We start from the raw sequence: 25,319 nt of genomic DNA, 5'->3' as shown, positions 1-25,319 counted from the left end.
CCAAATTATCTGTTGGTTCGCCATACATCTCATGCCTTTCCTCCTACCTGTAATTCTGGCCAACCTTTCCTTTTCCTGCCAGGCCTTTAGAATCGATCTCAGGTACTCTCATTAAACTCTAGTGTGGATGAGGAGCTCTGCGGGTCCTATGCGCCATTGAGCCTTAGGAATTTTTGTTGTTGTTGTTGTTAAATCATTTAGTGTTAGAATGGAGTTGTTCTCTTTACTATAATATCTTTCCAATTATGCTCTACTGCAGGATAAGAATCTTTTCTTACTCATTTTTCAATTTTTTATTTTGAAATAATGTTAGATTTACAGAAAAGTTGCAGACAACATAGAGAATCCCTGTAAAGTTCCCAAGCTCCCGCCCATTTTAGTCTCCCTAATGGTATCATCTTCCGTTACTACAGTGTATTTGTCAGAGCTAAGAAACCAACACTGATGCATTACTGTGAACTAAACTTCAAACTTCATTCAGATTTCACCAATTTTCCCATGAATTTCCTTCTGTTCCAGAATCCAACCTAAGATACCACATTGCATTTAGTTCTTTGTCTCCTTAGTCTCTGCTGAGCTGGGACAAGTTACCAGTTTTCCTTATGCAGTTTTGTGACCCAGCAACTAAAATGCACTAAACTTGACATAGCTTAGAAATTAGGCAATGAATTAATCGGGAGTTCTGATCCCACACATTGCTATTTTCCCAGCTTGATGTTCTAATTGTTGCTAAAACTTTGTTTCCTTGCAGAGCACTGTTATCGGCAGCTAATCCTAGCTAGCTTTCACTTTGGACTTCATGCTAGCTACTTCTGGCTCATAGGCTCTTTGCATTTCTCTTGGATCCATAGAAATGGATCCAGATGGTTAAGATGGAAAGGTTCCAGACATATGATTAAAGGTTACCGAACTAAGGAACTGAAATGTTTCATACTCACTGACTGCTCAACCTAACACCAAGAAGTCAGGTGAGATTCCAAAATTCTTTGGCGCTGTGGCATTGTGAATAGAGTAGGACTTCACCTTCACAAGAGCAGAGGAGGTCAGACCCTCCTTAGCATTTTGTACCGTCAGCTCCTTTCAGCCACAGAAGGGCATAGCAGTGCTCAGGAGGACCCATTATATAAGACAGACTTCTCTTTGGAGTCAAGCCCAGTGTAGGGACTGCTGCCTTGGTTGCATCAAGCAGCCATGAGAATGTGCTCCTGTGGTGGGTATATGGCACTGAGACCGTAATTCACTCCTAGATCTGAAGGAGCAGTACAAAGTGGGCAAGAGGAAGAATTCTGGAAATATCTGTGTACAGTTTTGTAGCTTTGGGCTCAGGTGGTTCACTCATCTGAAGACTATGCTTGAGCTTCATAAATGATGAACTTGTCCTAACAGACATGGTTTTAGACAAAGAATCTTTAGTTTGGGTGCTTAACTTTTATTCCCTTGACATCTTCGATGATACATAAGCCTGCCCTAAAAGCAGCGAGTGAAAAAATTACTTGCTCTAACTGGATACAGAAAGTAATTTTATAAATTTACTAACAATATCCCAATAGACTTTTCACATTATCCCCTTTATAACCCTTTCACAAAAATACAATTTAGATAAATCACAGCTTTGGAAGTACCTGCAGCTGAGAAACACAATAACAAAGATTATAGGGTTTTTCATGAATGTCATCCCCAAAGAGTTACAGCCAAATTATTTAGAACCTATGGGGAGAAATAAAAGTCAGGGTGCATTTATATGTAATTTTATTTGTCCTGAGGCCAGCCTGACTATGAGAAACAAAGGTTGATGTAGGGCACAAAGTTTTCACTCAAGATAGATGTTGGACTTTTGGACTATACCTGTCAACACAGTAATTGGTACATGCATGATACCCTAAAAATTATATGTATAATTATATAGGACACAAATTAAAAGCCAAACCTGGAAACCTTGGGTCTTAACACCAGGCCAGTAAGTCACTTCTGGCTCTGAAAGGCAATTGTTTAATTGTCATTCATCTTGCTAAAGATATTGGCAATCCCAGTTGTGTGTGTGGAGCTCCCTGTATCTTGGTGACTAGTCAAGAGCCTTGCACAGACTTAGAAGGTGATCAAAAGATACTTGTTGTTTGAATACATTAATCTAATTAATATGGTGAAGCTTATGTAGTATTCCTCTGCCTTTCTGGACTCTGAGAATAGTCTTAATCTTGAGACTGAACTTGAAGGAGAGAAATAGTTATGCTTCATAAGACTACAGTGGGCTTTTGGAGGCCAAATAATTTTCAGCTTTTGTTTTTGGAGTAAGGGAATACCGTCACAGGTGAGCCAACAGTACTGAATCGTTCATTCTTCTCTGTTCCCACACAATTTATCCAACCCAGTCTCTTAATAACTCTCATTAGCACTATTACAGATACCTCCTTGTGGAAGTCCTAACCTCAGCCTTTCTTTCATCTTAGAGAATGTTGCCTTATAGTCACTCTTTCAAAGTGCAACTCAGATCACTTCAGAGCTGCACGAGGAACATTTTTAACAGTTTTATTGATATGTAATTGATAAACAACACACTAAACATATTTGAAGTGTGAGATTTGGTGAGTTTTGACATATGTATACTTCGGCAAATTCTTCTAGAATGTGGACAATGAACATAACCACTACCTCCAATAACCCTTTGAGAAAGTGTTCCCCTATGTCCACCTTATCATCACTTATTCTAGCTCTTCTTACCCCAGTGCACACCACCCCCATTCCCAGGCAACCACTGCTCTGCTTCCTAGATTAGTTGGCATTTCATAGAGTTTTATACAAATGGAATCATACAGTATATAGTCTTTTTTATTCTGACTTCTTTCACTCACGTAATTTTATCAAGATTCATCCAGGAGTCTATTCTTTTTTATTGCTGAGTAATATTCCATTCTATGAATATACCCAGTTTTGTTTATCCATTGACCTGCTGATGGACATTTAGGGTGTTTTGACTTAATAAAACTTCTCTGAATGAGAAGATACAAATCTTTTTTTTTTTTAACCTTTTTAAATTTTTTTATTTTTTTATAAACATATAATATATTTTTATCCTCAGGGGTACAGGTCTGTGAATCGCCAGGTTTACACACTTCACAGCACTCACCATAGCACATACCCTCCCTGATGTCCATTACCCCACCCCCCTCTCCCGACCCCCCTCCCCCCAGCAACCCTCAATTTGTTTCTTGAGATTAAGAGTCACTTATGGTTTGTCTCCCTCCCGATCCCATCTTGTTTCATTTATTCTTTTCCTACCCCCTAAACCCCCCATGTTACATCTCCACGTCCTCATATCAGGGAGATCATATGATAGTTGTCTTTCTCCGATTGACTTATTTCGCTAAGCATAATACCCTCTAGTTCCATCCACGTCATCGCAAATGGCAAGATTTCATTTCTTTTGATGCCTGCATAGTATTCCATCGTATGTATATGTGTGTATATATATACACGTGTGTATATATATATATATGCACAGACTTAGACATATGTATGTGTGTGTGTATATATATATATATATACACACGTGTATATATACACACACACACATACATACAATGGAATGAAATGAAAGAAATGAAATATATGCATATATGTATATATATACACATATATGAAATATATGAATATATATGAAAATATGAGAAAATATATGAATATATATGAGTATATGAAATATATGAGATATGTGTATATATGTGTATATATATGAGATATATATACACATATATCTCATATATATGCACATATATATATATATACACACATGTATGTATATATATATACACACACACATACATACATACAATGGAATGAAATGAAAGAAATTAAATATATGCATATATGTGTATATATACATACATGAAATAAATGAATATATATGCATATATATATTCATATATTTTCTCATATATTCATATATGAGAATATGATATATATGTATACATATATACATATATCTATCTCATATATATACATATATGTATATGTGTATATACATATATATATGTGTATATATACCACATCTTCTTTATCCATTCATCTGTTGATGGACATCTAGGTTCGTTCCATAGTTTGGCTATTGTGGACTTTGCTGCTTTGAACATTTGGGCGCAGGTGCCCCTTCGGATCATTACATTTGAGAAGATACAAATCTTTATATGAACTTTTTTTTTCATTTCTCCTAGGTGATACAAGGACTGGAATAGCTAAGTCATGTGGTGTGTGTATATATTTAATGGTTTAAGAAACTAACTAACTGTTTTCAGAAGTGTTTGTGACATTTTACATCCTCACCAGCAGCCTATGAGAGTTCTAGTTACTTCTCTAGTTACTATGCAGCCTCACTGTTACTTTATAGAGTGAGAATTTTTAACTTAAGAAATTCTAGTAAGTATATAGTGTTGTTTCATGGCTTTGGAGTATTTATTTATGTGCTTATTTTGCCTGTGTGTGTGGATGTATATCCACACACAGATGGTTATATATATATATATATATATATATAATCATATATAACAACATATATAACCATATAACCAAATATGGTTATATGCTTATATATGTGTGTGTGTATGTATATATGATGTACTTTCCATTTAAACCTGTGTATTTTGTTTGAACTGTCTGTTCAAACCATTTCCTCATTTTTTCTTATGTTTTCAGAATCCCTTATATATTCAAGATACAAGTCTTATATTAGATTTGCAAATATTTTCTCTCAGTTGGCAGCTTGTCTCTTAATCCCCTTAACTGTCTTTGAAAGAGTCAAAGTACATAATTTTGATGGAATTCAATGATCAATTTTTTGTTTTATGGATCATACTTTTAGTGTTGTATCTAAGAAATATTTTCTTAATTCTTGGTCACAAAGATTTTCTGTTATGTTTTCCTCTAGAAGTTTTGTAGTTCAATTTTTTTATTGTGGTAAAAAACACATGAGATCTCACTTCTCAAATATTTGAATGTCCAATACAGTATTGTTAACTATGAACACAGTGTTGTATAGCTAGTGTCTAGAAATTTTCCATCTTGCTTGACTAAAAATCCATACCTATTTAACAACACTTTGTTTCTCCTCCCTTTAGTCTCTGATGACCATCATTCTGCTCTGCTTCTATGAGTTTGACTCTTACAGATAACTTGTATAAGTGGAATCATGCAGTATTTGTCCTCCTTTGACTAATTTATTTCACTTAGCATAATGTGCTGAAGGTTCTTCCATGTTTACACATATGATAGGGTTTCCTTCTTTTTTACAGCTTAATAATATTCCATCGTATGTGTACACCACGTTTTTATCATCCACTCATCTGTTGATGGATATTTAGGTCATTTACATTTTGGCTATTATGAATAACGCCTCACTGAACATGGGAGTGCAAATATCTCTTCAAAGTCCTATTTTCAATTCTTTTAGCTCTCTATCCAGAAGTGGGATTGCTAGATAATGTGGTAGTTAAGTTCTATTGTCAAGTTTTGGAGGAAACTTCATACTGTTTTACATAGTACCTGCACCATTTCACATTCCTATCAACAGTGCACCTGTTTCCATTTCTCCCCATCCTTACCAATACTTGCAATTTTCTGCCTTTTTGAGGGTAGTGGAAGTCTTATGAGGTGTGAGGTGATATTTCATTGTGGTTTTGAATTGTATTTCCCTATGGATGTTTTCTTATTTTTTCCCCAAATTATTTATTGTTAGTGTAGAGAAATACAACTAATTTTTTTTTAAAGATTTTACTTATTTATTTGACAGATAGAGATCACAAGTAGTCAGAGAGGCCAGGAGAGAAGCAGGCTCTCTGCTGAGCAGAGAGCCCGACGCGGGGCTTGATCCCAGGACCCTGGGATCATGACCTGAGCCAAAGGCAGAGGCTTTAACCCACTGAGCCACCCAGGCGCCCCACAACTAATTTTTATATATTGATTCTGTATCCCATGACTTAGTGCTGAATTTATTAGTTTAAAACTGTTTTTAAATTATAAGAGAGCAAATAGAATCAAGAGGAAACATTTTTTTTTCCTTGCTTGGAACCTTGAGAAAAACATAAAATGGGAGTGTTGATGTTGGGGTATTGAATAATATAATGGGTGGTGTCTTTAGTAGCAGTTTTATCAAAACTACAGAGAATTTCTTCATAGAGCCCTTTATTATATCAGCCCTCAATAAAAGCTGAGGACATAATGCTAAATCATAGTGCTATGAAGACATTTCTATGATGGATTGATTTCTAATTATGGCATGAATCTGAGGAAAACAGAATAGTGCAACTTCCATGTGTCAAGGAAGGCTTATTTCAGAAGGGCATACCACAGGGAAAGAAAAACCAGAGAAGAATGGCTTTAAATATATTAAGTTGTGAGATTATAGTCATAGACCAAAAATAACAAATTCAAGCATGATACCCAGTGCCTTTCTCATTTTCTGTCACAGAAAACTAAATATAATTGCTTTATTAACCTATAAGAAGAAACTATAGTAACCTATAATATGAAACATTTGGTTGACTTAACATGGATTATGTAAACTCTGGTAACTTAAGTTGGGAAACTCGTTTCTACTTTATATAGTTTTGTTGTTTTTTTTTTAAGATTTTATTTATTTATTTGACAGACAGAGATCACAAGTAGGCAGAGAGGCAGGCAGAGAGGGAGAGAGGAGGAAGCAGGCTCCCTGCAGAGCAGAGAGCCCGATGTGGGGCTCGATCCCAGGACACTGGGATCATGACCTGAGCCGAAAGCAGAGGCTTTAACCCACTGAGCCACCCAGGCGCCCCTCTACTTTATATAGATTTAAAAGGAGACCTGACTAGGAATCTTTATATAGAACACTTTAGACACAACTTCTTAAAGGAGATGTAAACAGAAAAGTAAACAGGAAAGTAAACTGTCATTGCAATAAGAAAACAAAATGTGTGTAAATGTGTTAATAAGAACAAAACAGGCTTCTACAACTCCCAGGAGAGACATATCCATAGTCTCTTTCTTTTTTAAATAAATGAAGAGGAGAATGGAATGTAGGCTGAAGCACAGCTCTTTAAAAATAGATTTTCAATTTGCACGACTGAAGGAATAACATTATTTTCTCTAAAGGCTCATGAGGAAACACAAGTAATGAAGCAGCAGGCAAAACAAAATAGAAAATGTGAATGAGACAGAATGGTTTGTGTTTGGGGGTCCTAAAATCAACTAGCTTGATTTAATAAATTATTTTTGGGAAAACAGAACTTGAAAGCAATAGTATTATTTGAAAAGATGGTCCATTTTCAAACTGAAAACCCAAATATTCAGGTAGCAGATTTTCCCTAACTCTGTATTACTGACCCAATCTGAATAAATAATAAACTCAAATGAAAGAGGGTAGGAACGCTGATGCTTGTAAGGGGAAATTTTAAAATGATCATGATTAGCAATGATTATTTGTCCCAGTTTTAAGCATGACTCATAATCATGATCATATGTGATTGGATGCACATATGTGGTCTGCAGTCTACAATATTTACTACCTGGTCCTTATGGAAAAGGTTTTCTCACTCTTAGACTGACAGATAGCATTTGAATTATCTTCCCATTAGTTGTTCCATCTGCAAGAGCAATGGAATAAAAACCATTAGAAGGAATGACTGTAAAGCACTTGACAGTATTGGAGTCCAATATACATTTGTCATGACAGCGAGAAGCTTAGTTGTAGGAAAATTCCTTCTCAACTGGCTGGTTGCTGCGGGAGTGTAGATTCTTCTTGTTTTATAGATTGCGTTCCAAAGTTCAATGTAGAGTAATAGTATTTTATTCTCTCCTTTTCCAGGGATCTCAAAAGCATTTTCAAGCATTAACTAAACCTCATGGCAAATATTATCTCCATTTTACAAGTGCAAAAATTAAAGCAGTGAGAATTTAAATGACTTCTCTAGGGTCGTGTGGTAAAATGATCGAGGAATGGGGAATGAAACTATTCTCATGAGTCAGTACATTATCCCTTTGGATGTTCTCCAACTCCAGCATATAGTTAAAATGCTTTTAGAATTGTTTCCATTTATTCTTTTGCCTTCTGGGATAAGGATAGGAAGGATACTTATTCAGGAAGTTGTGGCTTATTTCAGCCATTACAATCAATCTAACAAATCTGCAAAGGAAAACTTGACCAACATCTCATTCACATTCTTGATCATCCCTACGATGTGAAAGTCAGGTTTAGGAGAAGATTTCAGAGGAAATTGAAATCATTTGAAATGGAACAAAGAAGGAATTTAATAAGGCTTGAAATGTGTTAAAACTATTCTTTCATTCCTTTCTGAAATGTCAGGAAGCCAAGAAAATATCATTGTCGAGTTGTTGGACAAGGAGAGATGGATTCACCATTTTCATTCCATTCTGCAAGAGTAGAGTGAGGCCACCAAATCACTAAAATGAGAGAAGGATAAGTCTGAAGGATTATGCCTCCTTTTGAGATAGAAGCACATTATCCTTCAATACCTGAAATTCTCCTCCTTTGTCAAAGCTCAGTACAAAGGCTAAGCTCTCTAGGCGCCTGGGTGGTTCAGTCAGTTAAGAACTGGACTCTTGGTCTGGGCTCAAGTTGTGATCTCAGGGTCATGATCCCAAGGTTGTGAAACTGAGCCCGGTGTCCGGCTCTGACCTCAGTGCAGAGTTTGCCTGAGATTCTCTCCCTTTTTCCTTCTGTCCACCCCCGCCCCCCACAAGCATGTGCATGTGCACACACTCTCTTCTCGCAAATAAATAAATAAATAAATAAATAAATAAGTCTCGAAAACAAAAACAAATGCTAAGCTCTCCATGAATTTTTTTTTCCCCCTGCTTTGTAAGGCTTATTACATCTTTCTCTATGCTCTCAGAACTCTGCTGAAGCTCAGTCACAGAGGTTCTGGGTGTGGTCACTAGACCAACAACATCAGCATCACCTGGAACTTTGTTAGAAATGCAAATACTCACACCCCTCCCAGGCCTTCTGAACCAGAGAATCAGAAACTCAGGGGGGTGGGATCCAAAACTCTACTTGGTCATAAGTTCTCCCAGGGGTTCCAGTGTCCACTGAAGTTTGAGAACTGTGGTTCTCACTACTTGTATTTGCTTTGCAGTTTGTTGTAAGTTGCAATGATTCCACCGAGGGCTTTCTAAGACTGCAGGTGTGTCTATTCTTCCTATTTTTAAATTCCTGAATTCTGGGATGCCTGGCTGGCTCAGTCAGTTAGGTGTCTGCCTTCAGCTCAGGTCATGATTCCAGGGTCCTGGGATCTAGTCTGGCTTCGGGCTCTCTGCTCAGCCGGGAGCCTGCTTCTCCCTCTCCCTCTGCCTGCTGCTCCCCCTGCTTGTGTCCTCTCCCTCTTCCCAGCAGACGAATAAATAAAAGCTTTTAAAAAATCCTGAATTCCTTGTACGGCTAAGACCACAGAGTTCAGAGTATTTTGCAGTCAATACTAACTCATTGAATGTTTGCTGTTCAATGGGTATCATGCATGAATTTGTTCTCTGTGTTAGTATATCATAGTAATTGTGTTTGTAAAATATATACCCTTTGATAATTTTCCTGGAACGATAGTATAATACTTGAGAAAACAGTATTGTGTAGTATTTCTAGATCAAATGAATCCTAAAAAAGTCATGCATGTTTTTGATGTCTGGTTTGTCTTGTACCTTCCTCTGATAAAGGTTCCTTAATGATTCTGCTGTGTGCTGCTTGTCCTCTTGGCAAAAGTGTAGTAATTGAGTGCATGCTTTGAGGCCAGATTGATAGGAATTGTATCCCAGGGGTTCCACTCTTTCTCTGGGTTTGTTCTCATTTCTTAACCTTTTTATACCTGAGTTTCTATTTGAAAAATAGGGGTTGGGGCACCTGGGTGGCTCAGTGAGTTAAAGCCTCTGCCTTCGGCTCAGGTCATGATCTCAGGGTCCTGGGATTGAGCCCAGCGTCTGGCTCTCTGCTCAGCAGGGAGCCTGCTTCCTTTCCCCTCTCTCTGCCTGCTTCTCTGCCTACTTGTGATCTCTGTCTGTCAAATAAATAAATAAAATCTTAAAAAAATAGGGGTTAATGCTCATTTTGTTAAGTTGGCATGAGCTTTAAGAAAAAAGATTGTCACATATCAGGTAATCAATAATTGTTAGCTGCTATTAACAACTACTACCAAGTCCTTCCGTTTGCTTACTCTGGAGGTTCCATGAATATAACTGTAACATCAATAATTGTTAGCTGCTATTAAATTATTAGCTTTATTAATAACTTGAAGAATGAAGAGTCTTCCACTGTGAATAATCTTAGCATGCTCAACTGATTATTCTAAAAGTACCACATAATTGCTCTACTATGAAATAATATATTTCTACACCAGGGAAAAACATCTGGACATTAATTTTCTAAATCGATCACTGAAATAAAATTACTTTATTCTAAAGAATTTAGTTGTTATAGAGACTCTTAAAAAGAGACCACATGCTGTTGGAAAGATGATGGTAGACCTGAAATCCAAAAGCCCGGCTTAGAGTCCTTGTTCACTTCTATGGATGGTTAGGATTTGAGTTCCAGTGATAAATCAAGGTTTCAAGTTACTTAGCAAATCAGAACTTCAGTTTTCGGCTTAAAACGAAGTGGTGATACCTTATAAATTAGTTAATTTCATAAGGTTGTTAAAAGAGATGAACAGTAGGGGCGCCTGGGTGGCTCAGTGGGTTAAAGCCTCTGCCTTCGGCTCAGGTCATGGTCCCCTAGGGTCCCGGGATAGAGCCCCGCATCCATCCGGCTCTCTGCTCAGCAGGGAGCCTGCTTCCTCCTCTGTCTCTCTGCCTGCCTCTCTGCCTGCTTATGATCTCTGTCAAATAAGTAAAATCTTAAAAAAAAGAGAGAGATGAATGGTAAACATAAAAGTGCTTTGTGAAATGTACATGCTATCCAAATACCAGGTGTTTGTGTTGCTGTTGCTGTGATAATTATTATAAAGTCGAGCCGCTCTGATACCCGTTATGTGCTCGTGTGTTCTCTTGTGTTGCGTGGACATGCTTTATCACTGGAGGTAGCAGGTGGGAGCAAATTGAGTAATACACTTGATAATGTAGTCATATCCCCTTAGAATGAGGTTCAGAACTTCGAAACATCTCACATGGGCTAATAAAATGCTGTTAGGCACAAGTGACTTTTGCTTTGACAAATGACCTTGCTTGGATTTCACTTGGTGTCCCTGAGGTGTGTGGCATCGTGCTGTGTCATGCAGGCCATCAAGTGCTCTGCATTTGAAGGGAAAACGTATTTTCTAGCTTACTATCACCACGGTGCTAGTTAATCAGCTCCCTGGTGCTTCTCTTTATGATTCCAGGCTGTGCGGTACTTCTGCGGTAAAACTACATGCTCACAGGGCTTTTGATTGTATTTGAAGTTTTCATGCTTTTGCCTGAGTTTTCAATTTCTTCCTATTTATGAATGGCACCACAAAGCGCTGACTTCTAGAATCAACCGAAAAATTCCCCAGGAGCTCTGATTTGGCTCTTTGTTTGTTAGTTTGTTTTCCCTTTAAAGAACAACTACTACCAAGTCCTTCCGTTTGCTTACTCTGGAGGTTCCATGAATATAACTGTAAAATACACGCGTAAAGTTTGGAGATGCTTTTGCTTTTCTGAGGGAGACGTAGAGATACATCTGGTGTGGCCGCTGGGTGCTTAATGTGATTCATACCTCAGGGGAAGGTTCTCTAGAAAGGCAGGCAGAAACATGTGCTTGCCTACTGAGTAGGAGACCTTGATGAGGAAAGAATGATCTAAATATTGAGAAGCCAGCTTAGGGATGAAATAAATTCCAAAATGCAAAAGGGATGGAGTGTCCTGACCTGGATACTAATGAATAAAGAGAACATAGGCTCTGCCCACAGGAATAATACAGGAAGTAAAATACAGAAAAGCAAGAGAGGAAAATGAACAAAATATTAATATGCATAACTACACAGTTCTTGCTTGTAGTGTAGCACATTTCTTCTGTTTGTTTTTCTGTATTTGTCAAATTTTTTATGGTGAACATGTACTATTTTTGGCAACAGGAAAATTAAATGTTCATGTGCTGTGGGACATCCAAGGAAACAGGGTAGCTTCTTACAGAATTCTTTTTTTCCCCATCCCCGTATCTCCAGAGGCCAGAATAATGTCTGGAATATTGTAGGCATTCAACAAATACTTGCTGAATGGATGAATTAATTAATCTTAAAAACCACTGCAGAGCAGTATGTATCATAGGACCATGACTATAAAAAGAAAAAAATACAACTAAATGGTTAACATTTCTACAAGTATGAAGTCATCAGACGATATGGCCATATGAGTGATAGAACTTGAATTACTTTGTACAGAAAGATCCCTTTGGCTACTGTGCAGAAATGACCTTTGGGAACAAAAGCAGAAAAGCTCTACCAGTTAGAAAGTTATTCTAGATGAAAATGATGATAAATGGAACTTAAGTGGTAGGTAAGGAGCGGCTGCTGTTAGACTGTATTTTGCATAACTACACAGTTCTTGCTTGCAAATTGGACTTAGGCTTTGAGGAAAAGAGGATTGTAAAGAATGACCCCAGGTTTTTTAATGTGAATCACAGGAACATTGGCAGTACCATCTTCTGACAAGAAGAAATAGTAGTGGGGAGGATGTCTGGGGAGAAGTGGAGAATACATAATTCTTTTTTGGTTATAATACTTGAGAGTTGCCCATTGTATACAAAAGATGCTTAGTTAATACAGTTAATATGACTCTTCCTTATTTTAGACAACTCTATATAGTTGAGGAGAGAAATCAAAGCTGGAGAAAAGGAATTGTGTAATTGTGTTTTGTATCCTCATTGAATAGACACACTGAAACCATGGGGCTGGGTAATATACAGATGGAGAAAGAGAGAAGGATGATGGCAGAGGAGAGGTCAAATGTTGGAGCGAAGTCCTGGGATGAAAGAGGGAAGATAGGTGAGCATCGGGCAGGTGAAGTGTGTTTGGACTTACACAAGATGAATGACAGTAAGTTTTATTAGAATCAGAGAGAAAGGAGAGCATTTGCATACACCTGCAGAGAGGCCCACAGGGAGAATCTGATGGGAAGATGGTTTTATGTTTTTGTTTTGTTTTGTTTTGTTTTTGAGAGAGAGAGAGAGAGCGTGAGCAGGGGCAAGAGGGAGAGGCAGACTCCATGCTGAGCAGGGAGCCTGATGCGGGGCTCCATCCCAGGACCATGAGATCATGACCTGAGCCGAAGGCAGACACTTAACAGACTTAGCCCTGGAAAGATGGCTTTAATTGAGAGGAAGGAATGGGGAGGGAATATTGGCAATCTGAATAACGAAATCTGAAGTAACATCTGGTTTGTAGGAGAACCAAATGACTGGAGACATGTTGAGGGTTTACTTGAGATTTGTGCTTAAAAATATTAGAGGAAATCTGTCAGTTGGGTTGAATGCTTCTTATTAGCAATTCTCTGGTGCCCTGGGACAGGCATGGGTTAGTGGACAGGTGGATGTAAGCAGAGGTAACATCATGTCAAGTGGGTGAGACAGAGAACAAGAGAGTAGAGGGGGCATGAAAAGGAGTGATTAGCAATTACAGTGAACGTTTTACTTTCTTGTGTAATGTGAAAATGTGGATGTCAATCAATATTCTTACATGGCACAGTTCATAATATATCCAAAGTATCCCATCAATGCATAATCATTTTTTGATGTGTATTGAAATCAGTGATGTCTCCTTTTCCTGGTTAAATGCGTCCCACCTGCAAACATAAAATATGCTGTGAAGAATTGAGGGTTGCTTTTTCTGTGCTTCTTCCAGTTAAGTTTATGGACCATCTTACTAGGTATCAGGAGACTTTTCTCTGCAGTTTGACCAATGATTTTAGAAATTTGTTCTTGCTTTGTTCTTGAGCAGAAAGGTAATTCTCCCTCTTCTTCAGGCCAGAATTTGGCCCTGCAGACAATTTAGAAGGCATGCACTGAGAGGGAACACATGGAGAAAAATGTCTTTTGTGCCTTAGTAAGGATGATGGGTGTCCCATTGGACTCGCCAGTGTTCCCTTTGCTTTCTGGCTGGTAGGTGGGCCTGCCTCCCAACCTTCCCTTTTCAGCTGCATTGAATGCTCGTTTGCAGCTGCCACAGGAAAGTGCATTTTACTAGAGGAAATCAAATCCTTAACAATAGATGAGAAGATTCATGTCCCTGGCAATTGACGACAGAATAATGTGTGGCTGACTTCATAACATGGTTGCATTCAGGCAGAATGTGCCAACTGCTCTGAAATGAAATGTCCCAAACCAACTACAGAAATAGATTTTGCATGCCACAATGTGAGGAGAAACAAGAAGCCAAGAAGGGAAAGTGGCAGAATCATTCAAAAGCTGCCCATTTGAGCTTTCATTAGACTTGGCTGATGACGGAGATACACTTGATGTTAGCTGGATGAACCATTTAAGGACTGTTCAAGTTGACTTGGTTTTATTTAGGTGCCCCTCCCCCCTGCCCTTTTATCAGTATTGCATTGTAAATAAGGATTCTGACATTTTAGAAATGACTTTTTCCTTTATAGCCAGACTCCAAATCCTCTTAGTGTTGGTCTGAAGCTTTGGACAGTACACCAACCCTTCTAGGCCACTAAGCAAACATTTAATTAATTAACACTGCTGAGGTGGAGCAAAACAGCCATAAATATGTGTTGAATGGAGGGAGGAGGAAGGGCTACCGGGTTTTAGGACCCTCTAACATGGCCAGAGGTGCGGACAACTCATGCTTGTTTAACATGCACCTTGGACAACCAAGATGGCCCTGTTGGGACAAGTCAGCCTTCTCTTTGCCTAATGCTGACACGTGATATTTCATGCTCTGAAGAAGGAGGAAAACCCTCCTGCATAAAGAAGGCAATGAACAGCCAAGGAATGAGGGGGCTCTCCTTAACTTCCCTCTGGCAGCCCCCTGGGAAAGTGAATTGTAAAATCCTGACTTGGAGCCACACTGTTTTGAATAAGACAAGGCCCCAGTGTTCTTAATTCACTCCTAGGGAGCACTCAATCCATCTGACTGTAACATAAGGAATTTAATAAAGTAAAAGCGAGTTATCCAGTCAAACCTCCTGCTGCTTTTTTATAATATCAAAATGAAAATAGGCTTAATTTGGTGGTAATGTAATCGAATTTATGGCAGGATCCAAACATGCTTTATGTTTTCCCCCCTTGGCTATTCCATTGCCACTGATTGTATGGATGAGAAGGGGGTAGAATGGCTCTCTTGTTGAATGCAGATTATCTCCTTCTCGGTGCTGAGGTATCCTTGGCTGAACTTCCCAGTTGGATATATATAAAATGGCCATTTCAAATGGAAATATGGCTAACCTGAGTTATTATATATTGTTTATTTAAGAAAGAGAGTTTGCTGGATAATTTTACATGCGACCTTGTTATAAATCTAATATAAAGAGTTGTTTATCCATGAATTCACTGTAAGTACAAAGGGTTAAATTTGTAACTAGCAAATAATTACTGTGCGCCCTGGCCTGCTGGTTGCTGGCCAGGCTTACCCAGATGATAGATGCCTGCTCTCTGTCCATGAGGCTGGTAAATGAGACAAAGTAAGTACACAAGGAACTGAGCCTTCTAAGAATACAGTGGATAGTAGAATGAGTGTCAAGAGAGTTCAGAGGTTGAATTCAAGCTCTACCCTAATACCTAATACCTGTTTTAGAGAACTTCAGTTTGCCTGCTTTCTCCATACTATACAACTATATATAAAGCTACTCTAGCTTTGTAGTATATCTTGAAATCTGGGATTGTGATTCTTCTAGCTTTGTTTATCTTTCTCAAGATTACCTTGGCTATTCGGGGTCTTTGTAATTCCATACAAATTTAGGATCATTTGCTCTAGTTCTTTGAAAAATTGCTTTCATTTATATGGACCTTTTAACAGTATTTCTTCCTTCAACCCATGAGGATGGAATATCTTTCTACTTTTGTGAGTCATCTTCACCTTCTTTCATCACAGTTTTATGGTTTTCAGAGTACATGTCTTTCACGTCTTTGGTTAAATTTATTCCTAGGTTTTTATTATTTTTGGTGCAATTGTAAATGACGCTGTTTTCTTAATTTCTCTTTCTGCCACCTTATTAGTGAATAGAAATGCAACAGTTTCTGTGGATTAATTTTGTATCCTGCAACCATATTGAATTCATTTAATAGTTCTTGTAGTTTTTGGTAGAATCTTTGGGGTTTTTGTCTATAGGATCATGTCATCTGCAAACAGTAAAAGTTTTACTTCTTCCTTACCAATTTGGATGCTTTTTATTTCTTTTTCTTTTCTGATTGCTATGGCTAAAAGTGGTGAGAGTGGACATCTTTGTCTTTTTCCTGATTTTGGAGGAAAAGCTCTCAGTTTTTCACCTTTGAGTATGATGCTCACTGTCAGTTTTTCATATATGACCTTTATTATATTTAGGTTTATTCTCTTGAAGCCAACTTTGTTGAGTTTTTGTTATGAATGGATATTGTGTTTTTTAAAAAGATTTATTCATTTATTTGTCAGAGGGAGAGCGAGAGACACCATGAACCAGGAGAGCAGCAGGCAGAGGGAGAAGCAGACTCCCCGCTGAGCAGGGAGCCCAGTGCAGGACCTGATTCCAGGACCCTGAGATCATGACCTGAGCTGAAGGCAGATGTTTAACCGACTGAGCCACCCGGGTGTCCCAGAATGGATATTGTATTTTTGCCAAATGCTTTTTATCTATCTCTTGAGATGATCATATGTTTTCTATCCTTTTTCTTGTTACTGTCACATATCACATTGTTTTGCAAAGACTGAACCACACTTGCATTCTAGGAATTAATCTCATTTGATCTTCATGAATGATATTTTAAAATGTATTCTTAGATTCCATTTGCTAAAAATTTGTTGAGGGTTTTTGCATCTGTGTTCAACAGAGATATTGACTTGCAGATTTATTTGTAGTGTCTTTGTATCAAGGTAATGCTGTTCTTATAGAATGAATTTGGAAGCTTCCTTTCCTCTCTGTTTTTTGGAGTAGTTTGAGAAGAACAGGTATTAATTCCTCTTTATAGAATTCACTTGCAAAGCCATCTGGTCTGGGACTTTAGTTGGTTGGGAATCTTTTGATTACTGATTCAATTCCATTGCTTATAATTCATCCATTCAAAGTCCCTGTTTCTTCCTGATTCAGTTTGGGAGAGTTATTTTATTAGGAATTGATCCATTTCTTCTAGGTTGTCCAATTTGCTGACATACAAGTTTTAATAATATACTCTTATAATCTGTTATATTTGTGGTATTGTTACTTCCTCTCCTTTGTTTCTGATTTTGAGTCCTTTCTCTGATTTTTGATGATGAGTCTGATTGAAAGTTTATCACTTTTGTTTATCTTTTCAAAGAATGAGCTCTTGGTTTCATTGACCTCTCCTATTTTTTTTTTTAGTCACTATTTTATTTATTTCAGCTCTAGTCTTTATTATTTCATTTCTTCTACAAGCTTTAGAACAAAGCTTGAAGCTTTGTTTATTTGCTTTTCCTAGCTCCTTGAAGTATAAGTTTAGGTTGAACAACTTTGAGATTTTTCTTGTTTCTTGAAGTAAGCCTTAATTGCTATATTCTTCCCTCTTAAAACTGCCTTTGCTGCATTCCAAAGACTTTGGACCATTGTGTTTTCATTTTCATTTATCTCCCTATAATTTTTTATTTTCCCTTTGATTTCTTCACTGACCGATTCATTGCTAAGTAGCATGTTATTTATCCTTCATGTATTTGTGTCATAGGCTGATACAAATTAAAAGAAAAATAAGATATCACTTTGCACTTGGCAGAATGGCTAAAACAAAATTTTTTAAAAACCCACAAGAAGTAACAAGTGTTGGTGAGGATGTGGAGAAAAAGGAACTCTTGTGCTTTCTTCTGAGAATGTAAATTGGGGCAGCCACTGTAGAAAATAGTTTGGAGTTTCCTCAAAAAAATTAAAAATATGATTACCATATAACCCTGTAATTCTACTACTGGGTATTTACCCAAAGAAAATGAAAACACTAAGTTGAAAAGATATATGCATCCCTATGTTTATTGCTACATTATTTACAATAGCTAAGACATGGAAGCAACCCAAATGTCTGTCCATAGATGAATGGGTAAAGAAGATGTGGTGTGTTTGTGTTTGTATATGTATGTGTATGTGTATGTGTATATGTATATGTATGTGTATATGCATGTATATACACATATATGTAGGTACATGTATATGTGTACATATATGTACATGTGTATAGGTATACATGCATGTATGTATATATACATGTATATGCATGCATATGATGGAAAATATTTATAATGGAATCTTGCCATTTGCAAAACTATGGATAGACCTGGAGACTAAGGTTAAATGAAATGTCAGTCAGGGAAAGGGAAAGAGTGACCATATAATGTCACTCAGATGTGCAATTTAAGAAACAAAACAAATGAACAAACAAAGGAAAAGACAAGAAAGGGTTCATAAATACGGAGAACAAACTGGTGGTTACTGAAGAGGAGGTGGGTGGGGGAGATGGATGAAATAGATGAAAGGGATTAAGAGTACTATTTTAATGAACACTGAGTAATGTATAGAATTGCTGAATCACTATATCCTATACCTGAAATTAATACAATGCTGTCTGTTAATTATATGTTATTGGAAAAAATAGCCCACCAGCTCTAGCAGCTCTAGGAGCACCCCCAAAGAGGACTTTATCCCAGTACTTGAGGTGGGAGATGCGAAGGATACTGACAACTCCAAAATGGAGCAGAAACACGGATCCTAGTCAGTTTGGAATTCTGTCAGGAGAGTTCTGAACTTCTGTGGTCAGCTGTCTGGGGGCTATAGGTTGTCGATTGTTTGGATTTACCATATTGTGTGTATGTGTGTGTTGGGAGTTAGGATGGATCATCTTTCCTCTGAACCAGGAATTTAAAACAATAGATGATATATCTTCTCTCTCTCCTTATAGCCCTCTGTGTTGTGTGGGGGTATTGTTGTTCTGCTCGATAGGGTATGATGCATTCCTTTTAGAGGGGCCCATCTTTGCCTTTGCTCTTGGCGTTTAAGTAGTTTTTGGATAAAATTATTAGCTATTTATCCAAAATGGAGCTTTTTGGCTTTTACAAATTTTTAAAATTATGTTCAATTAGCCAGTATATAGACAGCATTAGTTTTTGAGGTAGTGTTCAGCGATTCGTTAGTTGTGTATAACACCCAGTGCTTATCACAATACATGCCCTCCTTAATACCCATCACCCAGTTGCCCCATACCCCACACCCACCTCCCTTCTGTAACCCTCAGTTTGGTTCCTGGAGTCCAGAATCTCTCATGGTTTGTCTCCCTCTCTGGTTTCTTCCCATTAAGTTTTCCCTCCCTTCCCCTGTGGTGCCTGAGTGCTGCAAAAAAGAATTTTAAAAATTCAAACCCTGCTGCCGATTTTAGGATTTGGAGAAAAAAGTGACCACAGAATTGATCCAAGGAGAGTGGAGGCGTCTCTCAGTCAAGATAAAATTGGTTTTATCTTGTTATCAGTTATCAGCAACCCATAAACTGAGTATGAAATAGAAATAACATATACTTTCCTTTACCCTCAGAGCAATGCTATCTACCTGCAAGCCACAGCACACTGAAGGAAGGGATTGCTGGCAGAGTAGCCTCAAAAGCTCTATGGGAACATTTATTCAGTAGCTCTTAAGAAGAATAACAGCAACAACTTATATCTCAATGGAACTTTAAAATTTAAAGTGAGCTTCCATATATATTATTTGATTTGATAGTTAACACATCTCCTGAGTTGTGAAGTAAATATATATGGTAAGAAAAGTATACCTACTACTCATGGCCTGGTTACCCAAAACAGCACTTAATTAGCATGAGATGGTACCAGTCCCTATTATATTGGATGTCAGTCACTCATCTCTTGCCTTTGTACATCAGGACCAGTATCGGCACACTGTATTTTATATTAGATAAGAAATTCTACATGCATACTCTTCCAGAAAACCAAGCAGTTAGAAAGTGAGCTAAAATTAAATCTCAAAATTCTTTCTTTAATTCTAATAGTGATAAAGAAGATGGTCTCTTCTAATTTTATATTACAGAGGAAGTCTGAGCTTCTATATATAAGTGGTGGCCACATCTTTCTCAATTCAATATTTAACTACACATTAGCATACGATACTTAATTTGAAATTATCATTAACTTCCCAGTCGGCATGTGGCATTCCTCTTTCTAACTTTAAACCGTTTCATTCTGAAAGTATAAAAAAAGGCCCAAGGCAGCGGCAAGATTGAACTGGACACATTTTCAACTCAATGATGCATTCGATTTTAACATTTTTGTCTTATAATCAAAACTCTGTACTGGCACTTTAAATGTAAAGATATTAGATGAATGGCATAGAAAAGATAAATTGTCCTCAGATGCCCTTTGTGGTATTACAAAGGAGTTATTTTAGAAAGAACTTTTTATATCAAAGCTCTTTCAAAGAGCTAGTTCGGGGGAAACATTTGGTATTTACAATAACTAGTATTTCTAAAACTGCAAAGCTCACATTCTATTAAAAAAATTCTCACTTCTCAGAAATTTAAAGAACCCCTAGATGCTAAATGCAAAGCTATTTTAAATAAAGGAAACAGACCAACAGTGAAAGAAAGCTGCGGCGTGATTCACTGGAAGCAGCCATCCGAAGTTCTGGCTCTGTTAAGTTGTGTGAACTTTAGAAGGGAGTAATGTCTCCACATCCCAGTTCCCTCAGCTGAAGTCAGATGGGGCTGGACTACGTGACAGGTAAATCCTGTTGCAGCTCTCAAAACCTGGACATAAACCTGTATTTTTTACTTTACTTGGATTTGACTCCTTCACCAGCCTCACCAGATGAGGTTGTTTTAGCATTTCTACCCAGATTTCACTGAACATATTTCTTCTAACAGATCTCAGCTCTTTGAAGATTTTACCCATGTATTTCTGGAAGTTCCTGGGTCTTCCCCATGACCAGAGCTCCTCACCACACCTCTCTCACAGACTCAGCTGTACCATATGCAGCAGAGTTTTTGCTATTGCTGATGACCAGCTGCCTCCCCCCACCTACTGTCTCCTGCAACTCCAGAGCTCCCAAGCTGTAGACCTTTGATATGCAAAAATTGTGCTGTGTTTCCTGCAAGTTCCTGCATCAGAACTAGTTTATAAATGCCTTTTCCTCCTGAGACTTCAGACCCAGTCCATGGGACTGAACTGTGGATAGAGGCTGGGATGTCATCTCCATTTCCCTTTTTTCTTCTCTGGACATAGAACCTGTGGGGTAACCTTCTCACTGATCCTTTTTCCTCTTAAGCAAATTGTTACTGTTTCTAGATTCCTGAGAGGTGGTTGACTTCACAAAAACAATCTTAGCTTGGGACCCAGTACAGGCTTCTCTTTGTACTTTCACAAATACTTGTTGGTGGGACTTGATATTTTAAAGCAGTGCATAGTACATCCTACAACAATTAGCTTTGGTCCTTTTGAATAAACAGAAGAGACAGCTAACATGAAGAAGGATGCCTTCGGATTAGAAGCATCTTGATCTTAGGTCACATTGATTTTCCTGTTAGAGGTTCGTTCTTGCAAGATCTACTCTTAGGTCATTCTGAATTTTCTAATCATGATCTGTGTGATATCAACCATCACGTAGGTGTTTATAAATATGACTTCAACTTAAAAAAGAGGTAAACTAACAAATGTGATACATCAGAAGGGACTCTTCCATATGACTAGTTTCTTCTTGATTATCACTATGTCTTAGTATACAGGAAGCACAAAATGTTACTGTGTGTTCCAGTTAAAGTGAATTTACCTCTCTGGTTTTTATCTCATTGAGAAAATAGGGACTAACTCCAAGTCATTTTTAAAGTCCTCCTGAGCTCTAAAACTCATGATTCTATAATTTTGAGATGTTTAATTTACTAATTAAATGATATTACCTTTTCTCTTTGATACCTGTCAAATTTACTTTAGAAACTATTATCACACTTCATTTATTTTCTAATAAATTTCTGACAGCACGAATTAAACATTCAAGGATCCCACTGATTATGTTAGATTAAGCCTACATCATGCTAAGTGGGGTCTGAAGAAAGAAAATCTATTGTGGTTATCTCACATATTACTTAATAGGGGAATTGTAGGAGGTTTCTAGGTGTTATTTATTTTTAGTGGGAGGTGATAATTAGCATTATTATACCTATCAGGCAACCCTCTATATGTTATTTCTTCATCTATTTTCATAGCTCTATATATTTAGATGTGAACTGACACTAAAATCAATCACTTTCTATGGGTGCCATTTGGGTTTAGTTGTGCCAGAAGAGTTTAATTTTGGAGAGAAAAAGGTGATAAAACAACTTTGACAGCACAAGTTTAATAGATAGACATTTTTGTGGACTAGAGCCATAACTCACCCCCCTTGGAAACCTGTACTTGCTGTAAAACTAGCTAATGTTACGATCTTTCACTCCATTTGAACATGTTGGGGAAAATTAATTTCATCATTATATTCCATTATTATATGAATAAATAATTTTGGAGTATCTTATACTCTCTGTTTACCAGAGAAAATGTTTAATTTTTTCTTTAGGACTTTTTTTTTCCCCTCCAACTTTCTATTCTCTTTTAAAAACATAGTCTTCATACCTCTGTGGATTCTTTATGTTCTTTCCAGAGTTGATTGCTTTTAATGTTTTTTAGCCTCACCAATTCTTCTGAACTCCATGCTTGCTTTTGATTTTTCTGTTCAGAAACCAAGACCCATGGACTTCCCTTAAAATGTTACTTTCCTTTCTTAGTAATATCTTTAAATCCTTAACTATGTACAGTTACATAAAACCACTGATACCCAAGAGTGAGGAATTGGTAATATGAACAATTAAAAAAAAAGTTACAATTGCTTCAGTAACTCTTTATAGTTTATATGAGTTAAAATGATTAAAGTGGCCATAATGATCCCAACATTTCTCTAAACTGTTGAGACCTAGCATTTTGGCCACTTAATTGTCACCTTGACACATTTGCAAAGGACACTTACTTTGCACTTGAATATTCTTGAATATTGCTCTTTTTTTTTTTCCAGTAGATGGTTTTTTAGTACAAGTGTCTGCCACATGGTTTCTAGTGTCTCAGTACATATAGTGTCAATCAAAGTCAAAGACCCCTGCCAATATTCCTATTGCAGATTTGAAATATGTCATCTCGCTTATAAAAATTAGGCAGTAATCCTGTGTTTGCTTTTCATCATCTAATGCAAGAGATCATTGTTTAAAACATACATTTTCAAATTTTCATTAAAGAATGAAATGGAATAATTTATTAAAGAGGAGGAATAATAAAAATGATGTAATTTTGATTAAAGAAAATGATAAAACTAAAAAAATAAAAAATAAAAGTTATCCATAGCTTTCTTTCCCTGGGGAGCCACTAGTAGCATTTACACTAAGCAATGTAACAACGTGATTTGTTAGCTTTTAATTAGTGAGGTCCTTTCTTCTCTTATTCTGGAGTAAATTGTTTAAAGCATTATGTGTGCTTTATGGCATTTCTGAATAACAAATTTCTAGACAGGCAAGAGTTAATCTTTGCCTAAATTTCATGTAAGAATCTGAGACTGAATGGTAATCACTGGAATTTAAAATGATTGACAGCAATGTAACAGAATTTTATCTTGTAAAATTATGTAAAAGAAAAAGTATTATAGTATATAAAGCTTGAAACAGCTGTTAATATTCTGACATTTGGGAGACATTCAAATCCCAGAATTTTATAACTCTTTCAAAGATGCATATTGACCTATTCAGAAAAAAGATGTCCTGATCCACAACCCAACTACCATAAATTCCATTTTCCTGTCCTCAAGCACTAAAGAAGAGCAGTGCTCAAGTTAATATATATTTCTTAGCTGTCTCCTAAACTTTATGACTATTCTATCCTTGACCTAATTATACAAGACAAACAGAAATTGTTTCCCCTGTGGTTTTACTTATCCCCTAGTGTTGAACAGAGGAAATGAGCAATCATAAATGTAAGAATGGAGACTAGAAGTTATATAAAAGAAACAGATTGGAGAGTCGTTAGTTATTGGCTTCATAAAAACATTAATTTAATTTTGAAAAGCCCTTATTTTCTTTAACAAACATGATTAAATTAATCGCAGGCATTTTTAAGAACTAATATAGTAAGTGGTATAAAGTTTAGAATTAAGTGCAGTTCCTTTATAATCTATCTGGTAATTTACTCAGGTTTTACTCAAGAAAATTTATTGAGTGCATCTTTCATAATATACCTTTTGAGCAAATACACTTCTTCTATTTGGGGAGGCATATTTAATACTAACCATATCAACATTATTGACAAGGAGTTGTGGTGAGATTTGTTTTAACAATTGTTCAGAATGGTTTTCTTAGGGTGTGGGATTAAGCACTGATTCAAGAACTGTCTGGATGCCAAATTTATACTATTTTCCAGAAGGTATTAAGATTCTATCCACAGCTGAAGAAATTATCTAGGAAAGTAATGGTATCTAATATGTGTAGGGAAAATAATATTTCTGTGTATTTTGTTTTTGATGATCCTACTCTGGGGGTTACAGAGAAAAAGTTGACAGTGATCAGCCTGTGTAAGGCATTTCTTTCTGAAAGATAAGAAGGTAGAAGATAGAAAGGCAAGACAGAAGAAAAGATATTAACATTTAAGTAATAAGAATACTTTGACTAAATGTGTTCAGAAACTAAATATAGCTGTGCTGTTTCAAAAGATCCCAGCTGGAAGAATGTTCCCATTTTTTTTTTTTTTTTCAAATCTGCCTCTCAAAGTCACTGATAAAGTTTTTGAACCAATAGATCTTAAAAGGAAATGCTTTAAAAAGTAATAAGCATCTCAGCTACTACTTCTGGGGTAACTATTCGGTCAAGAGGCTGGTTGAGATTCTACTTTTATGTATAAGAATTCTGAGAGGTCCTAAGAAAAGTCAGCTGCCTTTGGCATTACATGTATTCCATTACAGTGATACTTCATGAAAGAACTTTACTTTCTTCACAGTTAGGAAGATGGGTCCTTGCACCAAGAATGAGCCACTGAAGTCACTTCCACTCGTAGTTACAGTTTTTCCTCAGAGAGCATGCTCAGGCTCATTAGAGACCAGGGATGAAAGAGGGTGAAATGGAGTTATGGGGGAAAAGCAAGGACTGAGGAATTGATGTGGTACCATTTCTCTGTTTCTCTTTTCATGCACATACCCAGTTA

This window comes from Lontra canadensis, unplaced genomic scaffold (genome assembly GCF_010015895.1).
Source record: "Lontra canadensis isolate GAN:19392208 unplaced genomic scaffold, GSC_riverotter_1.0 scaffold2, whole genome shotgun sequence".
Taxonomy (NCBI): Eukaryota; Metazoa; Chordata; class Mammalia; order Carnivora; family Mustelidae; genus Lontra; species Lontra canadensis.
This window is presented reverse-complemented; position numbering follows the sequence as displayed.